Source organism: Melospiza melodia, chromosome 14, assembly GCF_035770615.1.
Source record: "Melospiza melodia melodia isolate bMelMel2 chromosome 14, bMelMel2.pri, whole genome shotgun sequence".
NCBI classification, from domain to species: domain Eukaryota; kingdom Metazoa; phylum Chordata; class Aves; order Passeriformes; family Passerellidae; genus Melospiza; species Melospiza melodia.
Genome location: NC_086207.1, coordinates 2385570 through 2408841, shown reverse-complemented (window position 1 = coordinate 2408841; position 23272 = coordinate 2385570). Strand labels below are relative to the sequence as shown.

General features: G+C 41.1%; 1 long non-coding RNA gene across 5 annotated transcripts in view; it reads right to left on the bottom strand.

Annotated features, from left to right (window-relative positions):
* LOC134424592 (uncharacterized) overlaps positions 1–23272 on the bottom strand; it is a 114090-nt gene that overhangs the window by 86755 nt on the left and 4063 nt on the right. For all 5 annotated transcript variants that reach the window (XR_010029459.1, XR_010029462.1, XR_010029461.1 and 2 more), the window contains exon 2: positions 22028–22124. This is a non-coding gene — a long non-coding RNA (uncharacterized LOC134424592). The remainder of the gene's footprint in view (positions 1–22027; positions 22125–23272) is intronic.

The window sequence follows — 23272 nt, the reverse complement described above, 5'->3', positions numbered from 1 at the left end:
ATTGCTAATCATCTATGCAACATTTTAAACCATTGAATATATACAGACATGAAGAGAGGAATGCAGAGCACAGCCCTGACAGAGGCTTCCCAGGGCTTTTATCCAGACTGCTGCTGCTCCAGGCAACCAGACCATGTTAATTCATTCATAAACTTATCAAGTACAATCCTAAAACTAACTACTTTCTTTGGCCTTTTAAACAGTTACTGACATCCTGAGGATAAAAGCATGAAACCATCAAGTGTAGAACCAAACCTGTAGGGTTTGGAAGCCTGCAAGTAACTGTAGAATAAACCACAAGGATAGATTTCAAATAAAGTACCAAGACAGCCAAGTATAAACACCGGTTTGGTGTAACCAAAGAAATTTATTCCAGCAGGTTATCTTTGAAGTTTTGGCCCACCTTGCCAACTGACCTCCAAAAGATTGGTCTCATACAGAATGCATGAACACAAATGAGAGATGCACAGGTGCTATGGTGAGGAAAGGATCCCTTTATAGTGCCTGGGCTCTGAATGGCCAGTTCAAGGCCAGCTTCAGTCAGAGCTGTGCCATGTGCACAGAAAGGTCAAAGTTACTGCACTGAGAGGTGCCAGGAGGCATGGCAGGAACGAGGATGGTGATTCTGTGATAGGCTTTAATATCAAGCCAGAAATATTAACAAAATGCAGACAGTTTCCACCACAGATTATTAAAAAAACCACAAAATGCAGTAAAACCAAAGTTGTTACTCTTCTAATTAATAGCTATCTGGTTAGTTTTCAAATCAAAATTACTACAAAGAAATTAGGAACTGTTTGCTATATGCAAACGTCATTTCTTTGGGACTTTTTTGAGTTTTATCTTGCTCCCACAAGACTTTGATGGGAGTCCTGAGAAGGGTCAAGGAAGGACCTTGACTAAAATACAAGAACAAGTTGTTTTGTTTGTCAAGCAGATCAAGGACATCAAGGACAAACCGTTAGCCAAGGCCACAACCCAGCAATGCTGTAACAGAGAAAACAGAGGATGCAGAGAACCCTTCTGCATTTGTTCCACTGAAATATTGATTGAGAAATCTACTGTTCCCATAACATATTCCTTGGGAAGCACAATGAGCAACACACAGCTCCTCCTAGGTGTGTGTTGAAACTCTGTAGCTGAAACGATCAGAATAAGAATATTAAATAATCATCCCTACTTTTGCTATACATTGTAGTGGAATGGTAATGCAACACCAACATGAGATTTGGTACGTGGTTATCTAACAATGCTCAGTGTGCTTGGACACCAACAGAGATTACAAAGACTCATCAGGAATCACACCACAGGAACATGTCAGTCAGTGAAGTGAAACATGCCAGTTCAGAATAACACAACCTCAGTGAAGCACATTACACACATCTCTGCAGTGTTACAACTTCAAAACTTGATCTGAAAGTTGTGCTGTGCTTTAAGATTAAACATTATAAATGTTTAATATAATTTCAACATATATTATTTTTATGCTTTATCTTAAGAATTTCAAATATTTCAAGATCACTTCCTATGTTAATTTATATACTGTTTAATATTTCTTATTAAATACACCAATTCAGATACCAACATGTAAATGCATTTCTGATCCAACTAAATTTTTTTTCTATGCCTTATACTTGTTTTTTTCTATATTAAAAATCACTAGGTACCTTGAATCATACAGGTTTGCAAAAAGTCAAAGCATACTTATTTCCTGCCTGTAAGGTAAGAATTTGTAAACAAAGGTTTTGGTTTTTTTATTTCAGAATGAGTAAAACTGCCTAATGAAATGATGACTTGTAAAGGAATACATTATAGTTTACCAAAGAAAATAAATAATTGCTAAGAATCTTCAAAATAACACATTTAGTTGGAACTGCCACAAAATGTTGCCACACCCTTCTCTGTGATGTGCTTGCCACAATTAGCCAGGAGGGTGACTATGACCCCTACCTCAGCATCACTGGATTTCACTTGTAAATCCACGAGTGTTTAATAATGGCATTCACCATGCCCTCCCTGCACCCCAGGCAGGGACACCTGTCTGCACAGAGCTGCCCCCGTGCTCTCAGTGCTGTCTGCAGAATCTGGCGGCTGGATTTGGTATGGTGGCCACACTGCCTCTGTGCTGCACTGCTGAGCCACAGGAGGAGCTACCTCACGGTAGCTGTGAGGCTCTCAGGGCCTTTAATGAGATTTAACTGATAAAGTTTGATATGTAAATAGCGTCCAGGGACTTGCTCAACTTTACTGTTTATTTTCACCAACCTACTATATCGCAAAGATTACTGTACATTCTTGCTGCCTTGCTCCCCAAATGCTGGTGAGACTCCCAGAGAGCCATTCCAGGGAGGAGAGCAGGACACCATGAGCCTCCCAGAGCAATCCAGGGAGGAGAGCAGGACACCCGTGAGCCTCCCAGAGCCAGGGAGGAGAGCAGGACACCCGTGAGCCTCCCAGAGCAATCCAGGGAGGAGAGCAGGACAGCCGTGAGCCTCCCAGAGCAATCCAGGGAGGAGAGCAGGACAGCCATGAGCCTCCCAGAGCAATCCAGGGAGCAATGCAGGACACCCGTGAGCCTCCCAGAGCAATCCAGGGAGGAGAGCAGGACAGCCATGAGCCTCCCAGAGCAATCCAGGGAGCAATGCAGGACACCCGTGAGCCTCCCAGAGCAATCCAGGGAGGAGAGCAGGACAGCCATGAGCCTCCCAGCACCATGCCAGGGAGGAGAGCAGGACAGCCGTGAGCCTCCCAGAGCAATCCAGGGAGCAATGCAGGACACCCGTGAGCCTCCCAGAGCCAGGGAGGAGAGCAGGACACCATGAGCCTCCCAGAGCAATCCAGGGAGGAGAGCAGGACAGCCGTGACACCCCCAGAGCCAGGGAGGAGAGCAGGACAGCCGTGCAGCCCCAGGGCTCTGCCATCGCCCCCGAGGGCAGATAAGGAAACCAAGGCCTCACAGAGAGCTCCTCTCACAGAGAACTCCTCTGACAGGGAACTCCTCTCACAGAGAGCTCCTCTCAGAGAACCCCTGAGAACGCGTTACTGAGCGCACCAGAGGTTCTGCTCGCTGCTGTTCCTGCCCCAGAGGTGTTCCCAGTGTGCCAGGCTGCAGCAGGCTCCTGTCACTGTCACAGATGTGCCAGCTCAGGCTCATGGCACCAATTCATGCTCAGAAGGCTCCACGTCCCCAAGTCTGAGCACACCCACATTCAGTGACTGCACAGACAAAACTAAAGGATGCTCCTTATTTCCTCCCTGCATTTTCAGTTATCTGTAGTTTCCTACACTAAGGAAAACTAAAGTAACAAATTGTCAAAATGAAAACTTCATTTGCGAGAAGAAACAATAATCCAGATTAATTTCTGGGTTTATAAACCCAAGATTAATCATGAATGAATATAATTAAGAACAAACAAATTACTCTTCATTAATGTCTTGCTTTCCACACTTAGCTTCAAACAACAGCCCTCTCATGTACATTTTATATTAAAATCTTGTAAATCTTCTACAGATGTTTTGAAAATTTTTTATTTCAAAGAAAAGAAAAAATTATTTACCTTAAATTCACTGGAAGACATTAAGAGCAACTCTTCATAGTCTGAACATGCAGTCTCACCTACTAACACAATTAAGTATGTGCTTGACCTTTGAAAGGGTGAAATGCAACTGTACTTGTGGTTTGTGTCATCCATGGACAACCAACCAGTCTGGAATCCCACAAAGTTACGTTACTCAATGATTTATGTTTAGTTTGACCCCATCTCTGAGGAAAAGAAAGATTTTTTCCTTCATATATTTTTTCCAAATATTCCAGTCTCGAACCATATGAACTTTTCTGAAACTGTATTTTTGAGAAAAATATATTCTTCCTCACATATAAAAATCTTTCTGTGGCAAAAATTTCTTTATCATTTGAATATTTCTATAATAGAAATGTATTTTTAAGAGAAGAGTGCATTACGAGCATTACAAAACTGTTAAAACTGTTTAAGTTGTATATTCTAATTAGTTTGGCAGAGCTAATACAAATTATGTTTACAGACTAACAATAATAAAATTGAAGTACTAGTTAAATATGTAAAATAATTAAAGGAATCATTTTTAGCCTGGCATAATTAGCTAATCCACTTTACATGCACTTATTAAAATGAATTTACATGTTATATTCCATAGGTAGTTACACAATAGTGTTTATACAGGAAAAATATAATGAACCAAACTCTTTGTATCCAGCTCTCCACAATTAAAACGAAGACTCCCCAAGTAATATCAATCTAGGAGAGACTAATTAAGTTTGGTTTGATAACCATTCATTTCTTCTATTGCCTCTGAGCAAATTGTTTATTAGAGAAAGTTATTTTACACAAATCAAATCAAACTGGGTAAACCATTATATTTGAGAGAAACCTTAGCCATCAGTCAATTAATCCATCATTTTCTCCAGACACTTTTGTTTAACAAGCAGATCATATTATCAACAATTTAGATATCCTTTGATTCAATTATGACAGAAAATTTATTGACAGCTTCTCTAATACTTTTGTTATGAATAAATATTAAATGTTCTCCACTTTGATGAGCAAACCAAATGCATGTTAAATCTAACAGTCAAAACCTGAGTGATACTTCCAAATGAAATGTTTTAAAAAATATTTTAAACCAAAATAATTTATATTATTAAAAAGAGTGATCAAACATACCTCACAATTTCTGAGAAATTAGCAAATTATCTGATTTCTACTGATAAAATGAAAACACATCTATATAAGTCTTACCAAATATGCATGAAGAGATTTAACACGAATAAAAGTGAGTGGGTTCATGCAGCACTCTAAAATATTTATGTAAAAATGGCAAATTATTATGTAAAATGGCATTATTATGTAAAAATGGTATCAACATATCATAGAGACACTTTCTGCAACTACATGCAAGATCTGCCTAAAAGCTAATATAAATATATTCTTCAAGCTTAACAGCTGAACATATCTGCTGTGGTAATCATGTCTATTAAAACTCAAATGGTGAGATGTTTGGAATTACAGCTGTCTGAAACTGAAGAAGAGAACACTGCCTAACAACGATTACTCCAGAGCACTCAGACTCCCTGACAGACACTCTTTGAAGGAATCAGAGCTGACTCATTGAGTGCTGAAGAAACCAATTCCTGATGAAAGACAGAGGGGAAGCTCTCTCCAAACCAACGTCCATTATGGAGATAATGGAACCACACCATCTTCTACCGGTACATAACAGCATCACTGCCACTTCAAAGGGTTTTTCCTTGAGCCAGGGAGCTCCTGTGGAATGAGGGAGGCGCAGGAGGTTCCCAGTGCAGCAGGAGCCCACGGGACAGGAGCTCACTGCAAACTCACACGGAAACTCAGCGAGTTTTCCAGCTCTGACCCATTCTGCTCGTGAGAAGCACTATTTTGTGTCTAGATTGCATATCAGCAATATGTTTGGACCGTTTCTCAACTTGGGATGCTCTTATTGTATATATCTTAGTTAAAAACATTATAATAGATATGTATCGTCAAACATCTATAAAATACAACCCAACAATCATTTGGACTGGTGCATAATGATGTGTTGTGGTTTACAGACATTGCCTCTACTTTCAGAACTGAAATGAAATGTGAATTCATGCCAAATGGAAGCCAAAGAAAGGTCAAATGTACTTTATTAATAAGCATGCGTTTCCAAAACCCCTGGCAAAAGTGAATGCACATCAAGTTGCTTATTGCCTCTCAGTAGTTGAGTACTCTACCCCAATGGTTTCTCTAGACCCCATTAAGAACTCCAGAAGCTTTCATGCAAAAAAAATATGGAATATCATTATTATTAAAACTGAAATTGTCAGGTAAATAGTAGTACATCAACTTACAGAATTTTTTAAACAACTTACAGAAGTCTTAATACGGTCTGTTACCTTTTTCAGCAATCTCTGCCAGTAGGCAGCCAAGCACTGAGGTGTCTGCTCTCCCAACACCTCAGCATCCACAGGTTTGCAACCCTTGCTCATGCAAAAATTCACCTAAACATAATTGGCAGAAACAACATATTCCTACCTTACTAAAATATGGAGCTTACCACATTTTGCTGTAATATTCTAAAAACTCTACTAGAGAAGAATCAAGTATTGATGAAAAATGGCATAGAGCACAAATTCAGAAGGGTGTGAAGGTTTGCATCCTTTTGAGGAGGCAAGTAAAAAGGATGAAGGATATTGAAACCTCTTTGTCACCATAACAGACCGTTATGTCTTTTTCTCTTTCAGAGCCCATCTCTGAAATCTCACAAGAGTATGAAGAGATGCTCCCCTCTTTACATGTCTCATGGTCAGAAGTCCTAAGTTCAATTTTCTAAAATACATTTTTTTCTGTAGCTGGCGAAAGTAACACCTTGAATATATCCTGTGCATACTGGTGTTGTACTGTAAAGTCCCTGGCCCTCTCACAAGAGATTGCAAAATTCCCCAAGTCAAAATCCAGTATGTCCTCTCATCTTTTATAACAAAGTTATCATAAATCCTTTCACTGTAGCTCCCAAAATTCCTAATGGATACTTTGCCTCTGTGTGTTTGGAGAACTTATATTACATTTAAGAGCTGATGTCTGTTGATGCAGTTCTCCTTCCCTGTCTCTGTCCCATACAAAACCAACGTGTGCAGAGCTCTGGCTGTGCTCTCCCCCATCCCAGCACCTCGACAACCACCCCACTCCCCAGAGCTGTAGATCCACCTCTGGAGCTGAAAGGTGCAGTGCAGTTCCTGTGCTTTAAATGCTTAAACATAAAGCCTAGGTGGAACGCAAAAAGTGCATGATTCATGAAATAAGGAAACACTAACTCGATCATAACAAATATATTTGACCTTTAAAGCAGTAACAACAAACATTAAAAACACTCAAGCTTTCCTTTGCTGCCAAGTTTATTTTCCTCATAAGTTGTGCCCCATTATGCTACAATAATCCTTCATTACTCCAGCCCAATAATGCACAGTCTATCGTCTACCTATAGTTGTCTGGTGTCTATTTAGTTTTATAGCAAGCAAGCAATTTGAGAATATGGTAATAAAGCCTCAATCACAGTAATGATGTATGATGGGCTGTAATTTCTGTGTGCTAATGGTTTACAAACAGTATCCCAATGATGACGGGAATCTCATTGATTCATTATATGAGTGCAATAATACCAAAATAACTTACTATAGATCACTGTTTACTCATGCACATACTGATAACAACCTCTATATATTTCTATATACAGATATATGGAAATAAAATTAGTATTAGTCTTTCCACATAAAAGTTCACACAGCACAAAACATTTTGTGTTGAGTTCCCTAAATCAATGTTTAAAGTTGAAATTACTGCATTCAACGGGTTCTTTGAAAAGCAACCCATTGATTTTAATCTGCTTGAAGCAATCAATTACTCCCTGTCCTCTTTATTCCAAACTGTAATGAAAACTAAACTGCGTTGTCTTGAAAACTAAATGTGAAGATGATCATAAACAGAATTTAAACTCCATGGATTATTCATATCTACCCATTTAGATTTGCCATTTCCATTATGAGTACATTTGCCATGAGCATTTAATGGACATCTAAAAGGGAATTCATTAAAGCAGGAGCTGTTGGCAGCACTTATGGGCTTCAGACTGCTTTATGTTTGCCTTTAATAGCTCACTATTATAAAAGTGATATATTGTGTTCATCCCATTAGTAGTTTGCAGAGAGGTCTCTAAGACATAACAAATCCTTTTGAGTATTGTCAGAATCAAAACTAAATCACAGGGTATTTTTTTTCAAGCGGCATATTATGACCCCAACAAGGTACCATTTTAGGTCATCTAAATTTTGATGATCTTAGCCAAGTAAGAATTTAATGGCCCTATAGACAGTTTGTTCTTTCTCTTAATGAAACATACGTGAATTATTAATGCTGTCTCAAATGCACATATTTTAAAAATTTGTCATAACTATTAAGGTCAAGCATGCTAAAAAATAAAACATGTATTTCTGAAAAATATCTTCTCCCTTGTTTTGCACCAAAGGAGTGTCAAGGCAAGCAGGAAGCTCAATGCCACCAACATGTGTGTGGAAACTGCAGCGCAAGCAGCCTGCCCCCACCTGCTTCCCCTCTCCTGGCCCTCCAGGGTGAGCAGGAGGGATATATCTGCACAAGTATTCGCTCACTGGCACAGCAGGAAAGCAAAAGGCAAACTAAAACAAAGTTGAACTGCAAAAAGTAATCCAGGATTGGCGACAGAAACACCTCCCCACATCACAGATCAGTCTCACTCGACAGGTTTATGCACCTCTAGAATTAACCTCATATCATTCACCATCTAAACATTCATGGTGGCAGCCTGGAAGTGTTCCTGTGATAAATCTTTACACAATAGCAAACAAAGAGGTATTTGATGATTCAGTGCATGCTCAGCAGAAGCACTCCCGCGCTGTCCATGGCACACAGCTCAGTCCTGCTCGCTCCCTTGTGCTCCCTCTGCCGACCCTGTGCCTCTCACAGCCCATGCTTCCCACAGCTGCGACTGATGGATTTATTTCCAAAGGAAACAAATAAACAAATTCACAGCACGTACAATTAAAACTAGTTTTTAAAAGATCACCACAATTACTAATAAATACTAATCATTAGATTTACTTTGTGAAGTATGAATTTCCTTAAAATCCCAGTAGTTCAGAAGATCACCTGAGCTTCCAAGGGTGCTGACAGCTTTACAAAGCAGTCTTGGTACTGCACTAAATTCAGTGTCCTGACACTCTGAAAAAACTTCTGCAGGGGGCTGTACAAACTGAAGGCAGCTGCAAAGCCTGTGCAGTTAGAACCAGTCTCTAACACCGTGAAGACCTTCTAGCCTGTGCAGTTTGGTCTTGAAAAACTAAACTAATGTCAACAGCTTGAAAGCTTCTGAAGATTCAGGCTTCCTCAAAATATCTGTACCAGCCCTACTGTGGATTCCTAAAGGGAAGCTGCTCATCTCTCATGGCTCACCTCACCTGGATGGAAAGCTCTCAACAGCACTGACCTCTCACCTGGGCCTTTATGAGCGCTCCCAGAACTGCAGATGACAAGCCAAATATTCCCTGAGGAGAAGAATGACCCAAGGTAGGTTGGTTTGCCACATGATCTCGCAGAAAGATGCTAATTTCTCATGCAACACAAAAAAAAAAGAGAAACAATAGAGAGGCAATGGGTTCATTTTCCTTTTCCTGGAGAACAAACACCATCGGGTACCCTCTAACACCATACCTGTTTGTACTTTGGCTTTTCAACACCAGAGTCAATGACATAAGCAAAAGTAGCCTTTGTATTTTTTAAAAGTATTTTCCCAGTTAAACTTGGCATTTGAAAACACTTTACAGCTGTTCCTAATGGTACTATAAAAGGGGATGAAAAGGACAAATGGTTCAAATATTTAGTAGAAAAGGAAAAAAAAAATTACCAGAGTGCAGATGTTCGGATGAGCCATGAACTGCCACCCAAACAGAAACAGAAGTGCTTGCTGGAAGCTCTGTCCTTGACTGAGCAAATGCAGTTTCTGCAGAGATTTCTGTACAGACCTCTCCTGGTACAGTTACTGTCACACAGGTGGAAAAGGAAGGAAGTAGGTGTGACATCTCACCTGCCTTAGAGGAGTCTTTTCTCTTTATTCACCATGAAGCATTTTACAGTGATGTGGATGTTTTCTCCATCTGGCACTCCCAGAACCTGTGTACATAAGTCATGTGAAGCCAAGGGTAGTCCAAATTAAAAAAAAATTAATTTGATTGAGAAATCTGACGACTTTGTGCATCTAGAAGGTTTCCAGATCAAAGGAAACAGAGGAAATAGCTGAGGCCTCATTTCTATCTCAAACCTTAAAAGTTTTCTCATTCTACATATTGGACATGACTGCTGCTCTGAAGAAAAGGCTCCTGAGGAGCTCAGCTCCACCGTGATGCATTGCTGGCCAGGTGACAACACCTTCACAAAGACACAAAAGTTTCTGCACATGCAGCTCCATGAACCCTTGATCAGGCCAGCACTGCTCTTTCCACACAGTTACTTGTAAATAACTCTAAAAAGCATGAAAAAACCAATTAATAGACCATAATAGGAATACAAACTGTCCAATCTTATTTAACTAAAAAAAACAGGAGTAGTGATATGAGAGTAAAAGCTAAAAGGAAGAACAGCATGTTCTTTGCAATTCTGGATTAGCCCAGTACTTAGAACTATAACAAAAAGCCCCAAGTGATGGACAGTTCCCATGCTGTGTTTAACACTCACTTTTTTGTAAGGTCAAAACCAACTGACCTTGAGGTCACAAAGGGTGGAAGTCTGCACTTTATCTATTCAATTTCACCTTTGTTTCACATGTAAGAATAGAAATCATCAGTGCATGAAGCTACCTGGGAAGATTGCTACTTGAGTAGCAATTATTTTCTCAGGGAAAAAAAAAATAAAAATAAATGAACCAAAGTTAGTGCCGTGGAACAATTCCTGTTTAGGAACGCTGCCAGACAAATACATATTCCCCTTTATAAATCTAAACTGACAACATTGTTCTAAAGGAAAATCCAGAAGATCATCCAGAGGACTGTTTTTGTACTACACCAATTGCTGGTAACTAAATTCAATTCATGAGTAATTCTGCAGGAGAGGTTAACAACTGATCAGGTAAAATCATACAACCCCCCTTTCAGCAGTGCTGGGCAGTGCACACCACAAACCCAGAACCCAAACAGAATGGTGAATAACTCACCCAGTATCAACAAGAATTTTCTAACCTCCTGGGATCTTACTGGATTGTTCTTTGCATAATTTTTCTCTTTGAATTACACAAATATGCAATAAGCAATTTAATAATTAACTTGAATCATAAAAATTGCTGTAGTCTAATATTAAAAAATTATTCACTCTGCTCTGAACTCTGATAGTTAATTTACTTACTGCAAGGTCTGTTAAATTAATTCATTAAGCTCCTTAAATAATGAAGATACAAGGCCAATGTACAGCAATGAAACCAATATATTTTAGATGAGTAAGTCAAGTTAGCCTGGGTTGCTGGGGTTGTTTTTTTCCCCAAGATGCCCTATTTGCTACTTATTCCTTCTTGCTAAGCTGGTTTTGGGAAATGCAGCCCAAGTGAAAAGGTCCAGCAGTTCGAGGTTACTCAGAGAAGAGAATCTGCTTGAGGTGAAATATGTGAATTTTGAAACAAAGAGCATAATCAACATAAAAATTACCAACAATCTAATAAATACAAAGTCATATTTAGTGATGTGGGCAGCAAACAGTGTCAGAACAACCACGTCTGGCCATCAAAAACAAAGCAGAGGCTGGAAAGCCACAAAACAGACACACATGAAAGCTGAATCCAAAACAACTGTTAGAAAGCAGAAAGAGGAATTCTATTAGGGACCTATTGGCTATATCTGTATCAGAAAAAAAAATCATTTAGCAATGCAAAAGTTCTTCTCTCCTAGAAAAATCCGAAACACACTTGCATTCAGAATAAGATGTAAAATGCTGAAAGACTGATTCTCTTAACATTTACTGCCAAACAGCATTCCCTAACTATCCATTACTGAGACAGGTAACCAAATTAACCAAAGGGGTGGCTATCACTCACATGCCAAGGAAATACAACAGAATATTAATTTACACAAGCACTTAAAAGGCAATTACTACTATGCATATTTTGCATACAAAAACAAAATGTATCAAAAGGTTGCTTCATTACAGATGCAAACATCTCCATGTGTGGAATTACTGACAGGCGACTTAGACCAGTTTTGCAAATGAACTATCCACCTAATTTCACAGGCAGTTTCATGTTCTGTCAGCAGAAACACTAGAATTTTTCCTAAAGCAAATCAATGCACAAACTCAACCTCATTCCTCGTCAAAACACATTTGGGATATTATTAGAAAAGTCTTTTCCTTCTTGTCCTTTAAGCATGCAGCAGGTTTTTATGTTGTTAAATTGCTGTACTAAATTGTCTGAAATGTAACTCTGAGAAAAATTCATCCTGTTTGCAGCATTTTGTGACACACTGTACCACTACTTTATCAGCATTTTGTTGTCACCACAGCTTCTCTCTCCTCCTGCCACCAGCTCACTCATTCTGGGCACTTGCTATTAGAAAAACAGTATTCTCTCTCACATCACAAATTATACTCACATCCGAATAACTCAATTATTTATTTGCCAAACACTTAAATCATCAATGATTTCGAGTGGAAGTAGGATTAGATTTTAAATTGGCAAGTGATGGAATCAATTCTGAGATGTTTAAATATTAGTTTACAAATATTGCTTATAGCTTAATAGCATCATAGATGTAACTTCACACATTGGCTCTAGACAGTAATTATACCCTCAGCCTAATGTTGCAGTTAATGGACATACACATTTCAGTGATAATTGCAATCCCTGAACATGAAAATGTGCCTTTATTAGCAGCTACAAAATAAAGCTCAGCAACAGTCAAGTGAAGAACTGAACTGTGCTTATTATTTATTGTTAGTATTGCCTGATTCGTGTTACAAAATTCTAAAATAAAACAGTGTGGCACTTAAACCAGTGCTTTAATTGCAAACATGTGAGTAATGGATATCTCTATAATGATTCATGCAGGTTTGGTTGTCATGAGCAAGGAGTCCAAAGGTAATGAGTGAGAGAGACAAAGGTGTAAGTGACAGAACAGCAAATACACTGCAATTCAGGGGGAAAAAAGAAAAGGGGGTTTTAAGGACTTAAGGACTTACAATGACATTGTAGCAGAAGGAGGAAGGCAGGACTATATCATGTGAAATCGGAGAAAAGAGAAAGCAGAATAAAAATTCCCCAAGCAAAGGCAGAAAGGAATGTGCTGTACAGTGCGTGAAGAAAAGCATCAACTCACAGATAAACAACCACGTAAAAATGATGGAATTGAGGACATGTAAAGAGAAGAACACTTTACCACTCAACCTAATGAGGAACTCGGTGTTTACGATTCCACAGAGTTTTGAGTTTTTGTCTCTATGTCCTGACAGTGTGTTTGCGGTACAGAATTTCCAGGTAATGGAGAAATTCAATAAAGAAATTTCCAAAAGCAGTTAAAGGGCAGACATTGTGATTTAAAGTTTGGCAAGGTTTTGTTACTGAGAACTACTTATTTTGACTTCTGTACTAACACTTACCTTCCATTTAATTCAGTAAGGGCTGTTAAGTGAATGTGGATTTTACATGGTGGGCACTACTCAGTGCTTCCCTGCCATCCTGCAGCTGGAAAAGCACAAACCTGCCGTGTCTGATGCACCACAGGGAGCTGTGCTGGGCTGCTCCTCCTGCTCACACCCACGGGGAAAGCTCTGGGTGCCTCACGGGGAGGGGAATTGTGCAACAGCTGCTGCAGCTTTCTACCAGCACCAGAGGATCCTGGACCCACCAAAGCCAATCCCGACTTTCTTTTCCTATGTAAACTGCAGAGAGATTGGATGAGAGCAGTGTGGGAGCTACGAAACAGAGCAAAAATGAGATTTGGCCCAGTGAAGGGAAAAATACCAGTGACAATATTTTTCTTCTGAAACAACCGTTTTTTATTCTTCCTAGAAAATGCCACGGAAATAAGTTGTATCCAATTCTCACTGTAATATTTCCTTAACAAACTCTAAATGTTAAACTTAAATGAGAGGCATTTCATGCAATCTGAAATATATTCAGTTCAATTAAAAATAATTGATGCATAGTGAAATAATTCTTCCCAAAGCTGCTGTAAGATCTTCAAAAAATAGAGCTACTTAATAATTTTCATCTCCTACAGGCTAGAGAGAAGCATTATTGCATATTAAAATTGGAGTGTGGTTTTCCCAGAGGTAAAAGAAAGTTATTAAAACAACCTATTTATTGTTGATATAACTATCCATTTGTGCTACACAAAAAGTAACAATTTCAGTACATTAAAAGAAAAGCTAATTAAGGCATAATTAGTATTTTCTATGTTTTGATAATTAAGGGTTAGTTGGCTATTTCTTACCAAATTTCTATTTGAGGTAACCCCAACCATGTCTTTAATGAGCAGCTAACACTATTGAATCCCTGATGGCTGAGGAGTTTAGTGACCACTACTACATTACTTTCATTTATCACTGCCTCTTTACGTATAAATTAAAGTAGCCCTGTAGCTATGTTGATCTACTTTATATCAATTTCTTCATCCATATCAGCTGAATATGTATGGCATTAACCTCATTTACTATTTTGGAAAAGCTGAATTAAAATGAGATCTAATTTCTAGTGCACAGAACAATTTCAAAACTGCCTGCTAATTCCCAGCACCTGTCAGTGTTGGATCTTCACCTCGTGGTAATGAAATAAAACAGTGTATGTATTTTACAGCCAGGAAAGGATAATCATTCATAAGGGTTAAGATATCATTAATCATGGAGATGCCAGGGCGCAGAGCTTTTGCTCAGCCATTCTCAGCTCAGCTCCTCCACTCGCAAGGATCCCGCTGAAGGCAGTGGCACTGCTGCAGATCTCTGCCCTCGCACTGCACAGGGGTCACATGCTGCACAATAACTGTATTTCTCTTTTTTGCTACGTCATGCTTTGTGTCTGCAGGCACTGTAATCAAACAGATATACACATACTGAAGAAATCTCAAAATAACAAGCCAGGAGAATGCCCCTTCCAGGTGAGAGGACAAGCCTGTGTTCAGTGCTCAGGTGACACCTGGCTATACACGTCTGGCTTTCAGCTGCTGCAAACACAATCCAGCAAGAAAGCTGGTTTTTTTTCCCTCCCCCCTAAACGCACTGTAGTCTAAATTCTAAACCCCTGAGACATGATAGTGCAGATCTGCCAAGTGTAAAAGCCCAGGTTCCCAGCCTGTGGGACCGACAGGCGGTGGCTTTATCTCTGCACGGGTACATGAGGCCGCTCCCCAGAATTTTCACTGCAAAGAATTTTCCCTCTGCTCTCCCACCTTGGGTCCCCATCACTGCTATTTAAAGATGGGGCAAAATAAAAACGCGGCTTGCTGGAACACCCCGTGGCCAGGGATCTTCACTTCCAGAGGGTTCCCTCAAGCTGCAGTACCCGGCACGGATTAACCCCTCCAGGACTTGTCTGAGCCCGTTCAGGGCTACCGAGCAGGGAACCGGCAATCGCTCACGGTAAAGAGCTCGCCCAAGTGCACGTTAATAACAGAATGAGCGGGCCAAACGAGCACCGGCCGGCACAGCAGCTACCTGAGGAGACCACGGCGACATTTCCCGCTCAACTCCGGTGCAACAGCGCCGCGCGCTGGGCTGGGCCCGCGCCGGGCACCGCAACAGCGGCGGCACCGAGCACCGGAACCGGGCCCCGGGCACCGGAACCGAGCCCGCCCCGCCGGCACCGGGCACCGGAACCGGGCACCGGGCACCGGAACCGAGCCCGCCCCGGGCATCGGAACAGCAGCGGCACCGGGCAGCGGAACCGGGCCCCGGGCACCGGAACCGAGCCCGCCCCGCCGGCACCGGAACCGGGCACCGGGCACCGGAACCGAGCCCGCCCCGGGCATCGGAACAGCAGCGGCACCGGGCAGCGGAACCGGGTACCGGAACCGAGCCCGCCCCGCCGGCACCGGGCACCGGAACAGCGGCGGCACCGGGCAGCGGAACCGGGCACCGGCACCGAGCCCGCCCCGCCTGCACCGGGCGCCGGAACCGAGCCCGCCCCGGGCATCGGAACAGCAGCGGCACCGGGCACCGGAACCGAGCCCGCCCCGCCAGCACCGGGCACCGGAACCGAGCCCGCCCCGCCAGCACCGGGCACCGGAAGAGCGGCGGCACCGAGCACCGGCACCGGGCACCGGCACCGAGCCCGCCCCGCCTGCACCCGGCACACAGCCACCTGCTATGTGCCCCTTCCTCCTGCACTGTCCCCTAAATGATTCTGGTTTCAATCACAAAATGTTAAACGAGCACAAGCATTCCCCCAGAAAAGTACAATGCAATTGAACTAACGATAGAAAGAACTTCCTGCCTCTATGCCTATAATGTCCAAGAACTAGAACTATTTTTCACTTCCAGAATAACTCCCAATGCAATCTCATGAGAAAAATCTTCAACCAAAGCAATCTCTTTTTTACAATCACTGTGACAGTGTCTATGTGGAAACGGAACTGTTACAAAAGTCAGAACTCCCGAGTATGAACGCACCTTAAACTTGTTTCAAGTTCATAATTCTCAGTGAACTGAAGAAATTTCAGTAACTACTACCTTCGCTCAGTGGCATTTCCTTTGATGCATTAATCGGCAAGACTTACCGGTTTTATTGACCCCTGGCAATATCTTATGGCCATTTAGGGGCAGTCACAGCCAACGCCTGCCCATCCTGCAGGCTGCTGATCCAGCCTGTCCCGGGAGAACCGGGAATAGCTGCACACTGAACTGCTCCAGGCAAGGCTACAAACCCCTCCTTTGGCTTTTTCCCCCTCTGAGGGCAAGTGTCTGCTTAGCAGCTCTGACAACTTTTCCAGACAACTTTCTTCCTCCTACCCTGCCAGCATCCAAACCAGCAATACACCACAAAACAGTGACACTATGAAAACTAAGTCATGCCAGCATTAAAACAAAATATGTACTGATAGACAATTGATAAACCAGTACCAACAGTCCTGCACAGTTACCAGAGAGTCCAGTCCAGTATTCAGCAGAAATTTATTATGTATATACTCATTCAAAATCTGTCTGTTCCACAGCCAGTCAATCTTGATGCATCATTTTTGTACTGGAATGGTTATGGCACTAAAAGTGTATTACAGCATCATGGAAGAAATCTCTGAGGTTTTGCTCTCCTTCCTCAGACAGTAAGCCCCAGTGGGCTGGTTAATAAGAATGCATTCATTTACCTAGCCACTTCTCTTTTCCTATAATGAGTTTGCTTTTATTACATGCACATGCTTAAAAATATGAGTTAATTATTGAACAAAATTTATATATTTATATAGAAGACTTGTTCTACACTTACATCAGACTCTTCACCGTTGTCTAACCATTTTCTCTTTGTCAGTATGAAAGCATATGAGCAAAAAAAATCATTACAACATGACTAGAAGCATGCAAAATTTCCATTATCCATTCTGTAAATAGAACTATCCAAGCAATCCTGAAACATTTATATAAATCTGTATTAACTTAGTCATTTGATGTATGTCTGACTTTCCTGCTTCCAAGTTTCTTGCAGTTTGCAGAGAGCTGCCAGCAGGACCCGTATGTGAGGATTCACAGCGTGGGGGCAGCGTGCCATCTGCTGCTCTCTGAGCTGCTACAGCAGCACCCAGTGCTGCCTTCTGCTGCCTCTGAGCTGCACACACACACAGAGCTCAGCCCACATCATTGAAAATGTGTACAAAAGCACCAAAACAGGGAGCTCAGATGCCTTCACACAGCATTGTGAGATGAGCTGGCAAATACTGCGCTCCAGACCATGGGAATCTGCCCATGCACATGAGGGGCTCCTGTACCTGCTCTAGGCCTGCTAGAACACAACAAAAAATTTGACTGCAAACTAAAGGATACTGGTAAATAATGTAATCAAACTATTGAAAAAAAATCACTTTGAAAGTGCATTTGCAATGAACTCTAGGGGTCAAGAGTGGAGCTGGAATTCGGGAACATCCTTTGAATGGTTACATACCAGGAGAGCCTTGAAGAACTCCTCCTGTCCCAGCCTGGTTCCATAGGAGCACATGTCAGGGGCAAAAGCAGTGTATGAAATAGATTTACCACCAGTTTGACTCATGTCCACTGATGGGGTGGAGGAAAAACAGAGACAATGAATCAACACAAAACCGTTTTCCGAAATTCACCCTACAGTGTTTCACCACATCCTTGTAGTACAGGTTATTTCTTTCTGTTCCAAGTGCTCTCCAATAAATCAGCTGGAAACATAAGGCAGCATTTCCTCAGTAATTAACCATTTCACCCTCCCTATACAGTGCAGTGGCACAGCCAGGCTTGTGGTCACCCACAGCACACTGCTGAGCTGGCAAAGGGTCAGCCTGGACATTTTTCCTACTGATAACAGAGCTCCAGGTGCTTAAACACAAATAATGCACTGCCCATTTCTGTCTGCTGCTCCATACACACACAAATGCTCCCTCCAGCTCTCACTAAGGATGGATATGAAAAGCTTGGGGTACAATCTCCTACCCAACCCCTCAGACACACTTTACAGTGATGGGGCCTCTCCAGGCAGTTACACCCCCATCAGGCGGGATAACAGGGGAAAAAGAAATCCTCAACATCAGATAAAGTGAAAAGAGTAATTATAATGGTATAATAAAATAATTTTGGAACAAACGAATAAAAATAAAAATAATATTATTATAATAAAGAGAAATTACAGATCAGAACGACAACTACTGTAGAGCCACACTGCCTTTGGAGTCTAATTAGTAGGAATTTTGCTCATGAAAATACCTGGAGCACCAGTGCACTTTTACGGGGCACTTCCTGTCCCTTAGCATTGGAGAAGTCCACCAGATTTTAAAAGAACAAGTCAGCTTTGACAACTGAAAGGAACACATTGCTTTAATGGAAAAGTAATTCAGTACAGTGCATAACTTTCCTTTTAATAGTGAGAAAGTTGAAGTACATTTCAAACCTGAAGAGGTAAAAATATTCTGGAGATTGGTACTGTCCTCCAGAAAGCAAGGAAGGCATGCTACACAAGTGAAGCCAAACTTCAGTCACTGTCACAATTCTTGCTAAAGATTTGCTTGAGGCTCCAACAGAATTCTTTCTCAAGATCAATTCATCTCATCTTACTGACATTCTCTTTATAACATCTACATTATGACTGTCCCCTACAGTTAAGGTGAATTAACTGCTGCTTCTTCAAAAATGCATCTTACTTTTCCTTTTCCGTATTTAAAATGCAGAAAAGTCAAGTAATGTGAGAAATACAGTGGAAACCACATAAATGAATAACCGTCAAAAGAACAGAACTATTAAAAGAATAAATCTTGTGTACCCAGCTGTGAAATATAACACAATATAGCAGAACCCAGCTAAATGTTTGAAATAAAAAATTGAAATGCAAAGTAACCTAAAATTGTTTAATGAACTTTGCTGTGAAAATATTAACTCCCTGCATGCCAAAACTCCAAAGCATACATGGTAGGAAGCCTGATTAGATGAACATCTCAATAAGTGGTTCCGTCTCTCTCCATCCAGTCATTTTCTCTCAGCTGAGCTCTCAAGAGCTTTTATGGGTGAGATATATTGGCAGGTTCACTTCTGCGCAGACTGTTTGAGTTCAAATGTTGTGGTTTACAACAAGTATTTACCTTTGAGCTGTGCTGAAGCTGGGCTCTCACACTGATCCAAGAACCACAGAATTGCCAGTTCTACTTCTTCATTTTAATACTGGGGTAACTGAGCATCCATCAAAGAAACCATCCGGAAAACTCTTAATGACACAAACAAACATTTTCAGGAAGAATTCTGAAATGAAAGCATATTGCCACAGCCAATCTCTTTGGGAACCCATCAGCTATTTTTGTTTGCCCAGCTTTCAGGTTGTTCTAGGATTTAGCGAGAGCAGCAGCTGGTCTGTGAGCAGCACAGATGGATTGGCCCCAATGGACCGCGAGCGGCCCGGCCCAGCTCAGCCCAGCTCGTGAGGGAACGGGTGAAGGTGCGCCCGGGTAAGGCAATGATTGGCTGGATTCAAACCCAAACAGCAGATCCCAGCCAATCCCCTTGAACCATCATCAATGCACCCATCCCATTGGCCAGGGAGCTGGGTGGAGCTAAGGCCCCAACCAATCACGTGCATATGCGCGGGAAATTCAAAGCCCCTCTAAAGGGGGCGCCAAACACCGAATCCATGGCCGCGCGTGCGCTGGGCACTCTTGTCGTGTGCCTGGCGCCAACACCCGTGACAAGATTTCTCCTGGTTTAGATGCTAATTATGCTAATTGGCCATGATTAAACATAAACATCAACATAATGTTTTTCTAATTACTTTGTAATTTGAAATTTCCTCAGATGTGTGTGTTATGCTGTGTTGAATTTGTAAAAGAGCTTTGTTTTTGTTTTTTTACTTGGAGCATCCCTTCCAGACTGAAACAAACAGAAGTCTGAGAAACTTCAGGGGTCTCAAACTGCAAGCGCAGAAGAGCAGTTTGGGTTCCCTGGGCACTGAAGCTCTTGTACATAGAAACAAATTTACATATGTACCATATAATGCAGGGTCAGTCCCTCCACTTCTGTCTGTCCTAAAACATCTGAACCAATGATTTTTCTGCCCTAAATCCTTCCCTGGTAAATATTTCCACATTAACAAGATTCAGTTCAAAGAATCAATTTCAGTCTGTGTCAGCCAAGAAAATTTAATTAATTTTTAAAAGGAATATTCCTTTATTTAACCTCACGAGTTCTTCTGCTATCTATTCTTTGAAATCTGAATTCCCTAGCAATTCTTAAAATTAATTCTCACTTTTTGTCAGGTCTGGTACAGCCACTGGATTAGAAGTCAGTAGCTACTTCATCTGTAAACCTGTATATTAAAACCTTTCACTTTTAATAAAAAAATAGCAGAAGATTGCTAACACCACAGAGCCCCAGGGTAGATTAGAAAGGCAAGAAACAAAGGAGAAAATGTAAAGCTTTTTCTCCACTTCTAAGTTGCATGTCATTTTTCACGTGTTAGCTACTGGATGGAAAAGAACATGATCAAACATGCACAAGGATTAAGAAAGTTTTTGCTACAAGAAATTGGTCATTCACAATAATCCCCAGCTCACTGCAATAGGAAGACTCTAGTGTGCACAATTTTAAATCTAGAGCCTTCTTTTTTATTCCAAGCTCTAGTCTAAAAATAAGGCTAAATTTCCAGTTGTTGACCAGCAGCTCCTCTGCACTTCTTCACCCACAATAATTAAAGGAAGTACTGCAGAAAACAGCAAGCAGAACTCACAAGCAATAAAATTTACACTTGTGGAACACACAAATGAAAGCCCTTCACCCCCTCCTGCCAAGGCTCTGGAGAGATTACAGACTTAATTACCCCAAAATGTTACAGAGAGGATGAGGGAACTGCTCAAGGAGAAAAACAACTTGGCCTGATTTGACAGTGCTGCCTTACCACAAGAATTTGTCTTTCTTCTTGGTTTCTCCTAGTTCAATAAAATAATTATTTTAGCAAATACTGAGATGGTAGGGCCCAGCAAAACTGAGATACAATTAAATAAAGAAAAACATAAAAAAAGAAGACAAGCTCAGAATTTATACACTCCAAACTTTATGGCAAGACAGAGAGATGGCAGAGAGATGGAGAGACAGCAAGAGAGACATGGAAGAAAGAAGGCTGGAATTTTTGTCTTTGAACCTTTTTTGGCCACTGGAGCTTAATTGGGTGCCCTGTAATCCATTTAAGCACAGAATTCATCAAGTCAGAAAAAAATAGGGGCAATTATGTGAGCAATTTATGTTCAATAATGAAAAGCCTCACCTCGTTCAAAAGAGCACACAAACACCGCTGTGTTCTTCAGAGAGGTGTCACAAAATGAGGCAGCTCTTTTACAAGGCTTTGCTGAAGGTCGTGAATAATCATCCCAAGAAAAGTAGGGGTGAACAAACAATGTTTCTTCGTTGCTAAAACTCGACGGATATTTGGCAGATTAATTATTGGACACCAGAAATGAAAAGTATGGCCCAGCTCTAAATACAGGCCTCAACAGGTTCCTGGCTTGCCTCATTTTTTCCCTTCAAGGTTGTTCCTCTTTCTGGATAGATAGGCCTGAGAACTTCTTCAAGTTAAGATGTAGGCAAAAGAAACTCAAGAGCAGAAATACAACTGGTTGTTCATTTTGCTGTACGGGTTCTGGTGCCTGTGATGAGAGAACTGATGCATGCAGTACTGGATGAGTCCCTGCACTAAGAGTTTCCTGTGTCTATATGTATTTTTGTCAGAGAAGAAAGGTGTTTTAATCCCTTCGTGGCTGAGAAATATTTCTCATGAAAGGCCTTACCAGCATCCCTTGCAGAAGGAAAAAAGACGCTCACCAGACCCATTTCCTGAGTCAGTTCTGAGAGAACCGTTCCTGTTACACAATGGTCCACAATGCCCTATGGGGGAAAAACACAGGATTGCTTAAACATCAGGCTTTGTAGTTACCATTTTCCAGAATTACTAGAAGCAAATTGCGTTTAATATTTTCCAACATTTCTAGAATGAAGAGGAATTGTTAGGCTGAGACTTCCTAAGATGTTTAGAAGGCTTTCATGCCAAATTCTATCAACATTAATGGAACTAGACCTTTACATTTCCTAATTATCTCTGAAAAAACCCTCTCATCATAAATTTTAAGAATTGTCTGATAACAAAAATCCATCTGAAAACAGACTCCAAGGAATTGGAGTCTAGAAATTCACTCCTACACTTTTCTCAGAGATCTCAGAGGTTTAGTATTCTAGCACTTGAAAGGCAAGCTGCATGAAATTCAAACCATTAGAAAAAATTAAGCTCCATTAGAAAAAATTAAGCTGTGCACAGATGAAAAAGATCAGGGGGCACGCTCAAAAATACACACTACCTATCAAAAAATCCATTCTCTTCCTTCCACGGTAGTTTAAAAAGCATTGGTTTGAACTGGATGACACATTCCATCATTGAGAACTTCTGTCTAAAAAGCAATGCAGGGGGTGTTCAATATTCCATGTGAGCATACAATTTCATCATTGGGGCTTAAGATCCTTGGAATGTTTTAAAATCAGATAGAATGCAGAATTGTGCAATTAATTAACAACATTTAACTGTCTTCATTCAGCTATGCCAAAGCTTTTATAGAACAATTAAATCTGTTCCTTGTTGAAACAACTAAAACCAGCTGCCTCAAAATCAATTAGGCCTTGCCATTTAATCTGGGGAAGATCTCTGTGTACTTTCACAGCTGCAGTTTGCAGCCTCAGCTCCCCTGGTGTCCAAAACACCAAGTCATACATGTCAATATTTTCCTGCTATTTGCTGCAATCACACTCCTTTTTACAACTCTGAAGATCACCCAGAGTTCAGCTAATGAAAAATCTGGCTATTTACCAAGGGGCCTGACTTATCCCTGTCCTCTATTTTGTAGTCACTTGCACCAAAGCACGTAAAGAGAGATAATTTAGGGGAGCTCTCAGGCAAAAGTTACATTGCTGCCCTATCTGCCTTTACATTTCACATTCTATGAACACTAGAATGTTCCTTAGATCACACAAACATGCAAAAAAAG